Source organism: Ambystoma mexicanum, chromosome 9 (assembly GCF_040938575.1).
Source record: "Ambystoma mexicanum isolate Mex_15411 chromosome 9, UKY_AmexF1_1, whole genome shotgun sequence".
NCBI lineage: Eukaryota > Metazoa > Chordata > Amphibia > Caudata > Ambystomatidae > Ambystoma > Ambystoma mexicanum.
This window is the reverse complement of record NC_090931.1, coordinates 1,392,069,984-1,392,085,601: the sequence shown is the minus strand read 5'-3', so window position 1 is coordinate 1,392,085,601 and position 15,618 is coordinate 1,392,069,984. Positions and strand designations below refer to the sequence as shown.

The window sequence follows — 15,618 nt, the reverse complement described above, 5'->3', positions numbered from 1 at the left end:
TTCAAGAGATGCACCAGGAACACGTTAGACTAATCCTGATAGCACCAATGTGGGCTTGTCAACCATGGTTCTCGCATCTCATGATAATGCCACTTTGCCATCCAATGAAGCTGCCTTGCACCTACAACATGCTGTCCCAGGATCAGGGGGACAACTCTTCAACAGTCTCCTCAAACTCTCAATTTAGCAGCTTGGCTCCTGAGGCCCTGGAGTTCGGTAATCTCCAACTGCCTCAAAGATGTATGAATATTCTTACAGAGGCACCCAAACCAAATACCAGACACTGTTATTCCAGTAAATGGAGATGTTTTGTCATTTGGTGTGGCACTCGTAACATCAACCCAATTGATGGGTTACCCACACACACAGTCCATTATCTAGCTCACCTCTTAGACTCTGGACTAGTTTTTATCTCAATGACGGTCCACCTTGCTTCCCTCTCTGATTACACCAACTCTCAAAGCAAGATTTCCTGATGGAAAGTCCCAGTAATCAACGTTTTCATGGAAGGGGTGAAAGGACTTTGCCAACCTATTTCCAATCCAACTCCCGGATGGGACTTGAATGTTGTCCTTACTAAACACATGGGCCCTCCCTTTGAGCCAATGCACAAAGCTAGTCATAATGCTCTGACTTATGACTGATTTTCTGTTGGCTATTACTTTCATTAGGAAGGTAAGTGAACTGCAGGCGCTCTCAGTTCAAGACCCACTATTCATAAGGACAAAGTGGTTTTGTGCACACATCCACGCTTTGCACCTAAATTCATCTCAAAGTTCCATGTAAACCAGTCCATTTCACTTCCATCTTTCTTTCAGAATCCTACGAATTCAGCTGAAAGAAGCCTGCATACACTAGATGTTAGGAAAGCATTGATGGATTACCTCAATTACACTAAACCACTTTGAAAAACATCAATTCTTTGTCTCCATTGCCACTGTTGGAGAAGGGGATCCTGTTTCGAAGTCCGCAATCTCTAAATGTATCGTTACATGTATCCAAATGTCTTACTCTGTCAAAGAGAGCCATCCCTTTTATGTCTAGAGCTCATTCTACTCAAGGCACAAGGGCTACTATAGCTTTCATTGTAAATATTCCTCTGGATGCTGTTTGCAAAGTGGCTACCTGGAGTTCTGTTCACACCTTTACACAAAATTACTGCTTAGACATTGTACGACTGATTCTCAGGTGGGACTGGCGGTGTTAAGACATCTCTTTGTTGCTGTTCTAAGCAGATTCTAAGCAGATTCACAAGCAACAGAAGACATACATTACTTACTGCAATCTTATTTCTGATGCTTGTATCTGCTTAGACTTGCATTTTACAGCTTCTTATCTTCCGTTACTCGCACGCATATTCTCTTCAGGTTCCCTCATGGCAGAACAAAAACAATCAGGGGAACCTCGACGCGTGAGGCTTCATGGGTACACTACATGTTACAGTAGGGATCGTGTTAGTCACTCCCAAGTCGACGTCCCTGTTGATCTTCGAAAAAAAGATGCAATACTCGATTACCACTAGATTTCAGACTATGTGTACAGCATGTGAATCTAATTAGATACGAGCACCAGAAATATGATTATGGTAAGTAATGTATGTCTTACAACTACAGGATGGGGGCCGGATTGGTCTGAGAATTTTCATCAATTGAAAGCAACTATTTAAAAAAAGATATTGTTATAGCATAGGAGTATGAATTATACTCACTTAGCTACTCTGAAAAAAAATCGGGTAAATTTAGAAGGTTATCCCGTACGTTTAAGAAGATGCAAACATATATGATAACATTTCCATCACCATCTGTTCGTAGATTAGTTTTATTATTAAGGTTAAATCACTTTCGACACTGTCGACAATCGGTCCCCAGTTGTGTGTGCCCGAAGAATTTGTAAATATTCTAATATACAAGAATCTAATAGACATATCATGACCTCTTGTAACGATATGGGCAACATGTATATGAGCAACTTTGGAAAGATGTGTATGACTATACTATCAAATCTAATGAGTTTTGGCAATATTTAAATTCAAGCAACGTAGTTCTAATGATTGCACTTTACAGGGGGCGCTGTTGCGCACAGCTAAGATGGCCGCCTGATCTGAGAGCTCTGTCCCGTATACATCCTGATTTGAAATTACCCTGATCTGGAGCTACCCACGGAGCAGCCAAATACAACAAACTTGAGTTAAGATTGCTGGGCACACTGTGTGAAACTTTGAAGTTGAAACGGAGTACCGTTCCTGAACGCGACCGTGTGCAAAACTCTGCGGGCCTGAGTGACGACGCGGGCCGGTTTTGGGCTCCATGTGACTTGCCCTGCTTGGCCGCTGCTGAGGCTTGGGGGAAGAGTATTATGAAGGCTAAAGGCACTGTTCGCCGACGACGGCTGCAATGTGCGACGGCAACTGACACCCTTAATTGACCAGAGGTGCCGACACGGAAATCCCTGTGGTCGTCGGTGATTGTGCTATCCGAATCATACAGAACACCCAGGCTGCAAAACCACGCTGGGTCCTGGAACAGATCCGGCTGACATGTGAGAACCACCCTCTTTACTGGATTGCTGCGATGACGTGCGCTGCAGTCGTGTAACTCGGCTAGGAGGAGCTGCGGCAGGCTTGGGTCACTGGCACTTAAACTGCTTGTTGTCGGACCGAGCTAGAGTGGGTGCGGCTCGCGGTGGCGTGCCCACTGAGGGAGCTGAATGAGTGACGCGGCCTGAATCGGAGAGAGCGGTGTGGAGGTGCGCCCTAACTGTTCTTCCCTTGGGTTGGTGTCCCGGCTTTGATGCTTCCCCCGCTCTGAGGCCGCTCCCCGGGGGGCTATCAACCTGACTGCTTACCGGACAAATGTTCTGCCCTGCTGGAGTGAGGGGCAAACACTGCTTGCAAAAACTGGAGGGTGCACCTGGCTGGAACAACCGCAAGTGCTTACATCTGCTTGGAGGCCGCAGCAACCAGGAACGGCTGGTGTGCTCCGGGGTGCGGATGTGGCAGCGGCGGATTTGCGGCTACAGAGAAGATACAGGACCACCATGGGCAGCAGTAGGTACAGCATGTACATAGCCTGATTAGACTACTGGTCTGCCCACCAATTAATAGCAGAGGAAGATGGTCGACAGGCCTCTGATACATGCTTACTATGTGTGGTAGGTGTCCCAGAATGCCAGGGCACCATAACTATCCCAATCTCTCCTTGTACCACATGTCCGCTCACACATCGGGGCGGCTATTCCCTCTCCGGTGGCAGTGTACCCGAGGCCCCTGTGTGGTGCAGCCCTCCATGCTGTACTTGAGTTGGTTGTGTGATTAACGACCAATGCCCTTTGCTGAGGGGCAGGAGGGACGATTGCACCCCGGTGCATACACGCCACACTAAATATAGTGGAGGCGGTTGGCAATACCAGAAAACAGTGCTGCAATCGGGGCCTGCTCCTGAGAAATAGATCCTGTGTTGCAGTGAGAGACATAACTAACTCTGAACACGAGATTCCTGGGGGGTGAGCTGCTACGTGGAAGAACCCAATCCACTCATAAGACCTGGACACTTCCATAGAACACCACGGGAGGAAGGTAGGAGCGGCACACAATCCTTTTGACTACAAGGCTGTTGATCTGCTATCTCACACAATTTGTGTTACACTACTCTGTGAGCCCATGGATGGCCCGTGCATAGACCTAAATGCTCCACCCTGTGCCTGAAAAGACGCGAAGAATAAACACTCCGGCGATACACGACCTCTGGCCACAACACACTTCGATTTGGTTAACTGCTCCGGCCAATTTACTACTACTAAGCTCCTTCAGACTCACAATCCGGCTGTACTCTACTGCATAGAGGATTGGGAATTGGCGACTGACTCGCATGGAGAATCGACGACGTAGTGAGCAAACAACACAGTGCCAGCCATATACTTTGTTCTGGCACCGCAGTCTTCAACTGGGTATTGCAACACACTCCTGAATACCTTGCATGCGATATGAGAAACACACAGCAATTTGTGACAATGACATAGGGATCAGGTGCAAAAAAGAAGGGCCCCATGGACTTGTTCACGATTAGCCAAACACCAGGCCCTTCGTCTGAAACACACCAGCTATATCTAATGCCCATTCTGAGGTGGATGGCGGTGATAGAGAAGACCGACTAATGACCATAGTACAAAATGGCTTCTTAGCAATCAACGTTAAGCTTGATGACATTGTTGCCACCATTGGATTCTTGAAGGCAAGAGTGGACAAGGAAAGTTCACATATAACGGAGGCAGAGGGCAGAATCGGCACAAACGAGGACATCATCGCCCATCACAGCCGGGACATTGCCCAACTCGAGGATAGCCTATCCAGGATGCAGAACAAATGTGAGGATCAAGAATCGCGATCCAGGAGGAATAATATTCGGATTGTGGGTGTTTCCGAAAAATTTGGTAACGGTGCAATGGAACTTCAGGTGGAATCCCTCCTTAAAACTCTTTGGAACAGAATCGTTTTCAGATAATTTCTTAGTTGAAAGGGCGCATCGCACGCTGGCCCCTGCACCTAAGCCGGGAGCGCCACCCCGCACGATCATCGCACGCCTCCTCAATTACAGAGACCGAGATACGATACTCAAACTGGCTAGGGGGCAAGGTACGCTGCAATACGAAGAGAATCGCATCCAGATATATCCGGATTTTGCGGCGGGAGTCAAGGCAAATCGAAGATCGTACGAGCCAGTCCAAAGGCTGTTGAGAGCATGCCAAGTTCCATACGCATTAATATTCCTGGCTAAAATGAGAATCCAGCATGGAGGGAGATCGCACTTTTTTGAGACTCCAGCCACAGCCATGGCCTATATCGAGACCTCTATACCCTTACCTCCCAGAGAGCGGAGACTAGACAGAATGGCAGACCTCTCCCTGAAGAGGAACGACACAATCCTGCTGACTGACCAACAAATGTTATGATATCCTTTGTACGAATTGAAGTGTTGCCCGCATTTCCGTGGGTGGCTCTACACACTGCCCTTTAACTGGGTCGTGAGCCTGGGTCTGGTGGCCCTGTGAAAGCAACATGGCAGCCTCAGGAGAGCTCCAAAAGTTTGTAAGGGTTCATCGTCAAGTTGGGGTGGATAATGCAGGTGGGGGTGAGAGAGGGTTGTACAGTGGGATATGCCCTGCGAGAGCCTACTGGACGATGTTGGGCTCTCATGAATTATTTTGGGACCTTGGTGGTAAATGTTTTGCAAAGTTATGGTCTTTCAGATGCTGGTGCTACCCTCGTTGAACACATGCATACATTTACTATCGTGGAATGTTCGTGGACTCAGCAACCTGATGAAGGCCAGGAAAATTGGGTCCTATGTAGTCCGACACACTACACATGTATTACTGTTACAAGAAACACATGCACAGGGGACAAGCAACCTGAATATCCTGGCTACATGCGGTAAACAAAGGTATCATACTGATTACTCCACTCACTCCAGAGGAGTGCTCACAATAATACACCCCTCAGGGGGGTTTCAAACTATAGGCCATAAGACTGATCCACAGGGGAGATATGTGTTGGTCTGGGGTAATATTCCGGGTAAACCAGTAACATTAGTTAATAACTATGGACCTAATGTAGATGACCCGAGTTTCTATCTAAATATACTAGACATATTCACCTCATTGGATACTTCCATCATAATTTGGCGGGGAGATTTCAATGTGGTTCTGGATGCTACGCTGGACAGATCTGCAACAACTATAAGACCACCTTCCAAAGCAGCACTCACGCTTGGTCAAATCCTGCCTCAGCTATCGTTGATGGACGCATGGCGGGAGCTTCACCCAGACACTAGATGATATACATCCTACTCTACAGTGCACGACTCGGAGTCGCAAATCGACTACTGGCTCTTTTCCTCAAATATGTCGGATGCACTTAAGAGATGTGAGATCTTACCCCGCACACTGTCTGATTACTCCCCAATAGTGCTCGAGCTTCTGCTACGAAATGCTCCCGCACCTGCAAGGAGATGGAGAATGCCTAGCAAGAACAGACCCTTATGTGGTTGAGTCGTTACACAGCAAGATAGATGAGTTCTTCACTAACAACATGGGAACATTAGACCACTTCTTTACACTTTGGGAGTCATTTAAAGTATGGGTTCGTGGAGTCCTCACATCCAAAACCACTGGCCTCCTGAAATCTGTACATCGGGAGCTCAGGGAAGTTGAGGCACGGCTAAGCATCCTGGAAGAGGCTTATAGTCACACACACAATAAAGATACACTTGCTGAGATAAGTAAACTCCTCAGGGACTTTGACAGTCTGGCCACTAGGGAGATAAGATATATCGCAGCCCCTACTCAGGCACGTAGATATGGGGGAAGGTAACAAGGCCGGGAAATCACTAGCCAACTTGATTAGAACAGAGACAACGCAACCCAATCACTAGCATCCGAACGACACAGGGCAAGGTGATTACAAGCGAGGAAGAAATAAATGGGGAGTTTACAAAATTCTATCAGGAACTCTACGCAAACAGAGAAAAAAAATAATCTCTGGAGATACGGAACTACCTCACTACGCTTGAACTCCTGAAGCTCCCACTAGAAACTAAACTAGCTATTGATCATCCGATTACCGCTAAGGAAATTACCGAAGCGATTAAAGCACTGACTTCCAGAAAAGCACCAGGTTCGGTCGGACTAGGGGCCGAATTTTATAAAGAATCCCGGATGCAGTTAGTTCCAATATTACTAAAAACGTGGGAAGAAGCACTAAAAAGGAATGTGCTGCCCCAGTCAATGAGAGAGGCCATAATCACTGTATTGCCAAAGCCCCAGTTTCCTGCAGGACATGTCATCTTATAGACCCCTATCGTTCATCAATGCAGACGCCAAGATATTTGCGAAGTGGTGGCGAACAGGCTACTTCCAAGCATGCTGACCCTGCTTCACCCTGACCAGAGTGGGCTTATCCCCACGAGGTCCACTGCCTTGAACTTAGAGACGCTATGGAATAATGGCACAAATTAACCCAGATAAATGTGGGGTGGCTGTCTCCCTTGATGCCAAAAAGGCCTTCGATTTGGTTTCCTGGGTTTATCTCCTAGCAGTGCTGGAGGCGTTTGGTATAGGCCCTAACTTTATTAGATATGTGAAACTATTGTACACGGCACCTGGGGCCAGAGTCCTTACCAACCGCACGATTTCCGACTTGTTCCTGTTGGGAAGGGGTACCAGACAGGGCTGCCCGTTCTCACCCATTTTGTTGGCCTTGACTATCGAACCTATGGCGGCGGCTGTCAGATTGAAACACGGGGATTAGGGGATAAAAATGAAAGGTTCAATTTAATGAATCTCATTATGCAGATGATGCGCTGTTATATGTCAAAGAACCTGAAACGTACCTGGCACCCATCATGGCAGATATGCACGATTTCACAGATTATTCCGGTTACACAATTAACAACGCTAAATCTGAGATATTCCCACCAACTTGTGCTACTGCATGCCCATTGACAACATGCAGGCTTAAATGGTCGGCCCAACATATCCGATATCTGGGTGTCCTAGTCTCTAGAGATAGACGAACTCTATACACAATCACGACACTGCACTACAACTGCTTAAATACTAAGTTTCATATGTGAGCTCAACTTCCCATCTCCTTGCACGGTAGGGTCGCTATCCTTAAAATGTTTGTTCTTCCTAAACTACTCTATTTTTTTATGAACATACCCATATGGCCGGGCAGAGCATTTTTCGCGAAGCTCCGTTCAATGGTAATGACATTTCTTTGGAATGGGAAAGCAGCTAGAATGGGATGGGAAAGAAGGACTGAACCATATTGCTTGGGAGCTATTGCTGCACCCGATTTTGAGCTCTATTACTTGGTTTCTCAGGCACAGTTTGTGAAATACTGGTACGACGCACTGGACAGATCACCCCATACATGGATAGAAAAGCACACTACATCCCCTACGGATTTCTGCTCTGTTATTTTTAGTACAAGCCATAAAGATTCTTGCGACTTTGATCCCGTAAACTGTACAGTCCGAGCCTGGGGTGCGATATGTAAGAAACTGCAGATAAATACACCCTATGACCTGGATGTCCCCCTCTGGAACTTCCCCGGCATCCCTCCAACATTCGATGCAAACCTCCAGAAAACATGGGATCCCCACAAAGAAATTAAAATGAGGGACATGTTCCCCAGCGGGAAATTCCTGACCTTTGAGGACTTTGTTGATACGGTGAGCAGATGTCCACTCAGAGCGCTCCAGTATTACCAGATGAGATCTGCGTTTAATGCACGGTGGCCGCTCTTCCCTGATGAACCTCCTTCACACCCTCTCTAAGTTGTATGCATTGACCCAGACGCACACCCCTACGTTAAGCAACATTAAAGGGAAATTGGAGAAGGACATGGATATGCCCATCGATGGAGAGAAATGGGCCAGATATTGTGCACTCACTAAAACTATATCTCTGAATGCGGGTTTACACCTGATCCAGTTTAAGATCCTGAATAGATTACATTACACTCCAGCCAAATTCACAACAGACTGAAATGGGGAATGTCCTAAATGTAAATCACCCCAAGCAGGATCATTCCATATGTATTGGGGATGTCCAGTGGTGGCTGAATTTTGGAAGACAATAGCTGAAATTATAGAAGAATTCACACAAATCCTAGCCTCGCTGTCGCCTCAAAAGTACATGTTTGCAGACATCGGGAAATGTGCTGAAACCACCAGAAGGCTATTTAATATTTCATGTGCAGTAGCCAAAAAAAGCATTTTCCAATCCTGGAAGAGCCCCTCCCTACCGCACATTAATAACTTTCTTCGAGAATTAACTTATGATAACGAATGCGAGAAATATTATTTCTGATGTTTGTTAATCTGCTTAGAATCACATGCTGTGCATAGGTCCGACATCCAGTGGTCACTGCGGAGTATTGCATTTTGTTTTTCGTAGTCGAAAAGGGGACGTCGACAAGGCGTGTCTGTAACACTATCCCTATAGTGACGTGCGTTGTACCCACAATCCCTCACGCGTCGAGGTCCCTCAGATTGTTTTTTTCCGCCCAGCTTCTGGTCGCCTTCACGCGGAGCTCCTCGAGAGACATTGCAAACCTCGACCTTTGTTCGTTTCTTCTACGAAGATTAATACAGCACTCCCTCGACGCAGTGTAGCTGTTCTCCGCCGAGCAAAATCATCGACGGAGGGTCGAGCGGAGGAAATCTTCGGCGCTGCCGAACACGTGGCCTGGCCTCGCTGGCCACATACAGTAGGGAGAGTGGGGTCGTGGGACATCTCTGGGTCTTTCTGAGAATGCCTTTCCCTTTCCCCTTCCTTTCCCTGGGGGTGTTTATCGCGTTTTATTGCCTCTGCTATGGAGAGGACACCATTTAGGTTTTGCCCACTTTGTAAAGGCAAATTCACTTGGAAGGACAAGCACACACGGTGTAACCGCTGCTTGCCCCTCGATCACAAGGAGGAAGGGTGCGCGGCTTGTCGGCTTCTAAAGCCTAAAACTCTTAAAGACCGAAGGGTTAAAAGGTGGGCGGCCTACGCGATGTCGAAGGCCGAAGGTTCACCCGCCGCTGCTACCACCGACAGTGACGAGGAACGCGATAACACGACCTCCGCTGCGGAAGTCGAAACCCCCTCTAAGGAGCGCTCACGCGCTTCGTCGTCTGTCCCCGGCCCCGACGGGCTCGGCTCACGCCCTGCTTATGGGGATGAACACCCCGGCGACACTGACGCACACAAAGATTCACACAAGGATAAACACACAACCCAAGGCTCTTCTTCGTCTAAGTCGAAGAGAGCTTCGGCGCCCAAGGAGACGCAGGTTCCACCGGCGGCCTCCTCGGACCGTTCGGGTTCGAAGCCCCTCTCGCAACCGCAGCCGCGACCTGCGACTGGGCTTTCGGCAAACAAGGGCGCCACCACCAAACCATCGGCGGGTGCGCATCAACAGAAGGCGCAGACCGCCGTACACCGCTCGACACCTATAGCGTCGAAGACTCAATCTTCCGCCGACAAACTAGTCGCCGACAAGAGAGTCGCCGATAGCCTAGCAAGGATCGTTGTAGCCGACGCCCAAAAGCGTACGCCGAAGATTTCGTCGAGCGTCACGCAGAAAAAGGATACGCCGAAAAAACCTGAAGGGAAGCAGGGACTACCCCCTTCAGTCAGGGAGTCTCCCGACTCACCTGAAGGGTTTGAAGAGGGCGACGGGACACTTTCCTCGACGCTTTGGGAGAGGTCGAGACATTTCGAGGTAGACAACTCGAATTTTCCCCCGCTAGACCGCTCTGGGGTACCCCATGAAACTATGGAAAGACTCCACCTCTGTATGGAGAAGATGGAGAGGTTTATGACTACCCAGGCCTCTCTAACTCACAAGAGGACTAGAGAATGGCCTCAAGAGGACCCCAGGGCCAAAAATCCAAGGCTGGTCGATCCCCTGCTGGACACAGCCTCAGACTTCCAAGATGTTTATGACCTCACTGGGGAGGAACAATACTTCGAGGAAGGGGATGATTTCATGGACAACGAAGGACAGAACCAGGAGGAATGTCTAGAAGACCAAACAGACATTATAGAAGAAGGCTTCGGGGTTAGCCCAGGAGAAGGACCTTCACACCCCTGGCAATCACCATCAGTGTGCTCCGACACTGATGTCCTAAATCTAACTCCTCCGGACATTTCCCCAGTTAGAAACACGTCTCCTATTGACGACCAACCCACTTTCAATGCTCTGTTGCGCAGAGCGGCAGCGCACTTCGAACTAGACACGGGGGAACTCTCTCCAGAATTAGACTTTGTTGAGAGAGTAATTAAAGAAAAACCCCCGGTCAGCCAAGCCATCCCACTCCTCGCTTCTGTGAAAAGGAGGATCATCCCTTCGCTGGCCACTCCCGCATTGATCAGAGGGGTCAATCCACGGATTGAAAAACTTTTCGCTCCTTCTCCCTCAGACCCGCTCTACATTAAGGGACATTCCATACCGGACTCCCTAGTAGTATCCAATACTAGAAAGAGGGCAGGGGTACCACTTTCTACCAGTGAGGCACCCCCTGACAAGGAGGGCAAGAGGCTATATGCCCTTGCAAAAAGAGTTACTTCCTCGGCTGCTTTCTCAGCAAGAATCGCCAACAACAATTCCTTGCTTGCGAGCTACGCAGACGCGCAGTGGGCCAAACTGCGCAAAGACGCCGAGGAAGCACCGGAGCCTTTACGCTCACGCCTACTGTCTACTATTGGCGAGGGAACACAAGTGAACCAGAGCATTGTTAAGAACTCTCTGGACGCGGCAGAAACAGCAGGACGTTCCCTGGTACAAGGAATACTCCTAAAGCGCCACGTATGGCTGCGCAACTCAGGCTTTAAACCGGAGACTCAGGCGTCTTTGATAAATAAACCTGTCGAGGACACTAACCTCTTCGGAAAAGCGGTAGATGAAGCCCTAGAGATGGCCAAAAAAGAGTTCGACACTATCAAGACTCTTGACCAGATCTCTAAGCCCACTACCAGACGCGGCTATGGCAACAAGCGCTTTTTTCGTGGCCAACGACAACAACAACAACAAGGTCAACAATACCCTGCCACAAATTACCAAACCAATAGTGGGCAGTACAGCCAAAGAGGCCAACGCCGGGGCAAAGGGAGAGGTCGGGGATCCACCCCCAGAGGCTCCCAAGCCCCCAACAACTCCAAATGACGCGAAGATTCGCGTCCCCTCCCATGCAACGCCGGTCGGGGGCCGGATAACATCCTTTCTTCCTGCATGGGAGGAGATAACGTCAGACCGTTGGGTACTTTCCACCGTAGCCCACGGATACTGTATCGAGTTCAACAGTTCCCCATCCTACAAACCCCCGAGGGGACGGCGGTTGACGCCGGAACATCTTGCCATCCTTCTCCAAGAAGTACAACAACTGCTGGAAAAAGGAGCCATAGAGGTCGTGCCTCTATCTCAGGTAACGGAAGGTATTTATTCAGTGTACTTCCTTGTACCCAAAAAGGATCTAACCATGCGCCCTGTATTAGATCTGCGCCCAGCGAACAAGTTTATCAAACCCCAAAAGTTTCGTATGGTGACCTTACAGGAGGTGATCCCGCTGCTTTCGCAGGGAGATTACATGACAACATTGGACATGAAAGATGCATACTTTCATATTTCAATGTTGCCAGCGCACAGAAAATACCTAAGGTTCATGATAGAGGGCAAACACTACCAGTTCAAGGTGCTACCCTTCGGTATAGCTTCAGCACCAAGGGTATTCACAAAGATACTGGCAGTGGCGGCGGCCCACCTGCGCAGGTTGTCCATCCCAGTTTACCCTTACCTCGACGACTGGCTCATAACAGGGGATTCCTACGAAACATGTTTCTCCAATACCCAAAAGACAGTAGACCTTTTGTTCCAGCTGGGCTTCTCCATCAACGAAAAGAAGTCCAGTCTAGACCCCAGTCAAATCAAACAATTCCTAGGGGCTCTAATTCAAACAAGGGACGGCCTCGTCTTCCCCTCCAAAGAGAGGGTCCAAAACATGCTGTTTCAGATCCCCCAATATGTGACCGGCCGAGAGGTGACGGTACGCAAAGCAATGCGCTTGCTAGGAATGATGGCGTCGTGTATTTATTTGGTACCTCACGCGCGCCTGCGCATGCGCCCAATGCAAGAGTGGCTCAACAGCCAGTGGTGTCAGGCCAGCGGACAATGGGACGATCTAGTGGTGGTCTCGCAGGCCTTGGTTCTCTCGCTACGGTGGTGGACAAAGGGGAACATGGAAAAAGGAAAACCCTTTGCCACACCCGTGGCGGAAGCCACTCTAACCACAGACGCATCCCTTACAGGATGGGGTGCTCACCTATCCCATCACACTGCTCACGGAGTGTGGACTCCGAACGTAGCATCCAAACACATCAATCTACTGGAGCTACTAGCGGTATTCAAGGCGCTAAAAGCCTTCCAAGAACACCTACAAGGCAAGACGGTAATGGTCCTTACGGACAGCACTACAGCCATGTATTACATCAACAAGCAGGGGGGCACCCACTCTCCAGGCTTGTCCAAGCTGGCCCAGAATATATGGAAGTGGGCTCTCAAACAAGACATGTTCCTACTGTCACTACATGTACCCGGGGAACTCAATCTGCTGGCAGACAGTCTCAGCAGAGATTTCCCCCTGCCCGAAGAATACGAATGGCGTCTGCACGAAGACATCGTCTTCGACGTCTTCACACGTTGGGGATTCCCAGAAATAGACCTCTTCGCAACCCTGGAGAACTCTCAATGCCTAAGTTACGCCTCCAGGTACCCCCAGAACCAATCCAAGGGGAACGGTCTATCGATGCAATGGTCAGGGAAATTTGTTTACGCTTTTCCCCCGACTCCCCTTCTCAACAAGGTGGTGCACAAGATGCACCAGGAACAAGTGACCATGATACTAGTGGCCCCTATGTGGGCACGACAACCATGGTTCGCTCACTTGATGGAGATGTCTCTATCTCCCCCAGTAAAACTCCCCTGCCCGTACAACATGCTGTCTCAGAACAAGGGCAGGACTCTGCACCCATGCCCCCAGACCATGAACTTAGCAGCTTGGCTCCTGAGGTCATAGAGTTCGGACATCTACAACTCCCGCAGAGATGCATGGACATCCTCAGGGAAGCCAGAAAACCGAACACTCGCCACTGCTATTCTAGCAAGTGGAAAAGATTTGTCATCTGGTGCAGGAGTAAAAGCATCAACCCTATTGACTGCTCTCCCACACATGTGGTACTATACCTGACCCATCTCTTGGATTCAGGTCTAGTGTTTAACTCCATTAAAGTCCACCTAGCGGCACTTTCTGCATACACCACTTCCCAACTCAAAGTGTCGTGGTGGAGGATCCCAGTTATAAAGGCCTTCATGGAGGGAGTAAAAAGAATACACCCCCCGATAGCTGACCCTGCTCCCGGATGGGACCTTAATGTGGTACTTACCAGACTCATGGGCTCTCCATTCGAACCCATGCACAAAGCATCTCTTAAACACCTCACTCTTAAGACTGCTTTTTTAATTGCTATCACCTCCATCAGGAGAGTAAGTGAACTTCAGGCTCTTTCTATTCTAGACCCCTTTGTTACAGTTCACAGAGATAAAGTGGTTCTACGCACTCACCCTAGGTTTGCTCCGAAATTTATTTCTAAATTCCACGTAAACCAGTCTATAGAACTACCAACGTTCTTTCAAAATCCTTCCAATTTGGGAGAAAGGACTCTGCACACACTCGATGTACGCAGGGCGGTCATGTTCTACATGGAAAGAACCAGACCATTGAGGAAGACTAATCAGTTCTTCGTCTCGGTGGCAGCAGGAAGAGAAGGAGATGCGGTTTCAAAATCCACTATTTCTAGATGGATTGTTCAATGCATCACTCTCTGCTATACTCTTGCTAAGAGAGAACTGCCCTTTAAGCCTAGAGCACACTCTACTCGAGGCACGGGGGCATCCATAGCATTCATTGCAAATGTTCCCCTTGAGTCCATCTGCAAAGCGGCTACCTGGAGTTCTGTGCACACCTTTACAAAACACTACTGTCTAGATACACACTCTAGATCTGACTCCCAGGTGGGACAGGCAGTATTACGACACCTTTTCTCTACTGTTCCTTCTCATAACCCACCGCCAACTCCGGGTACTGCTCGCTAGTCTATGCACAGCATGTGATTCTAAGCAGATTAACAAACATCAGAAGAGAATGCATTACTTACCGTAAAAGCATTTCTGATGGTTGTATCTGCTTAGATTCACATGCGCCCACCCTTCCTCCCCGCTCGGATGGAAGGAACATAGACTTCCTTTATATATCTCTCTCTCTCTTTCTGTACTCACTCACGTCTAGAAGGCTCCCTCAGGGCAGAAAAAATACAAACAGAGGGACCTCGACGCGTGAGGGATTGTGGGTACAACGCACGTCACTATAGGGATAGTGTTACAGACACGCCTTGTCGACGTCCCCTTTTCGACTACGAAAAACAAAATGCAATACTCCGCAGTGACCACTGGATGTCGGACCTATGCACAGCATGTGAATCTAAGCAGATACAACCATCAGAAATGCTTTTACGGTAAGTAATGCATTCTCGTACTGACTGCACCTCGGACAAGTCGCCCAAAGGACATCTGGGCTCCTTTCAGAATGTATCTGTGTGAAATGCTTTCTGATGATTCAACTCCTATGTGAACTGGGTGGTCAGTCAAAAGACCGAATACATAATACCGAATGTCAAAAATCTCGAAACCAAAATCTTGAAAAAAAAAAAATATCGAATTATTTATTTATTTATTTGTTTTTTTGTTTGGGATCAGGTAAGTAAAAAAAATGGTTAAAATAAAAAAAATAAAAAAAGGGGGGTTGGGGGGAACCCCCCATTTCGAAAAAAAAGTAATTAAAAAAAATTCGATATTTTTTTTTCGGCCTTTTGTTTTCGAGATTTTGGTATTCGGTATTATCACTATGAACCATGTGAACTGACATGTACCACTGTGATGAAACGATGTAGCCTTGATGAGATATGATTTATGTTGTGGAGGCTGGTGCCTTGTTGTTTCTGATAAGACCATGAATAAAT

At 48.2% G+C, this 15,618-nt stretch overlaps 1 protein-coding gene across 1 annotated transcript in view; it reads left to right on the top strand.

Moving 5' to 3' along the window:
- The window catches only part of MAP3K2 (mitogen-activated protein kinase kinase kinase 2), a 1,280,649-nt gene that overhangs the window by 642,726 nt on the left and 622,305 nt on the right, over positions 1-15,618 (top strand). The gene's annotated exons all lie outside the window — the stretch shown is intronic.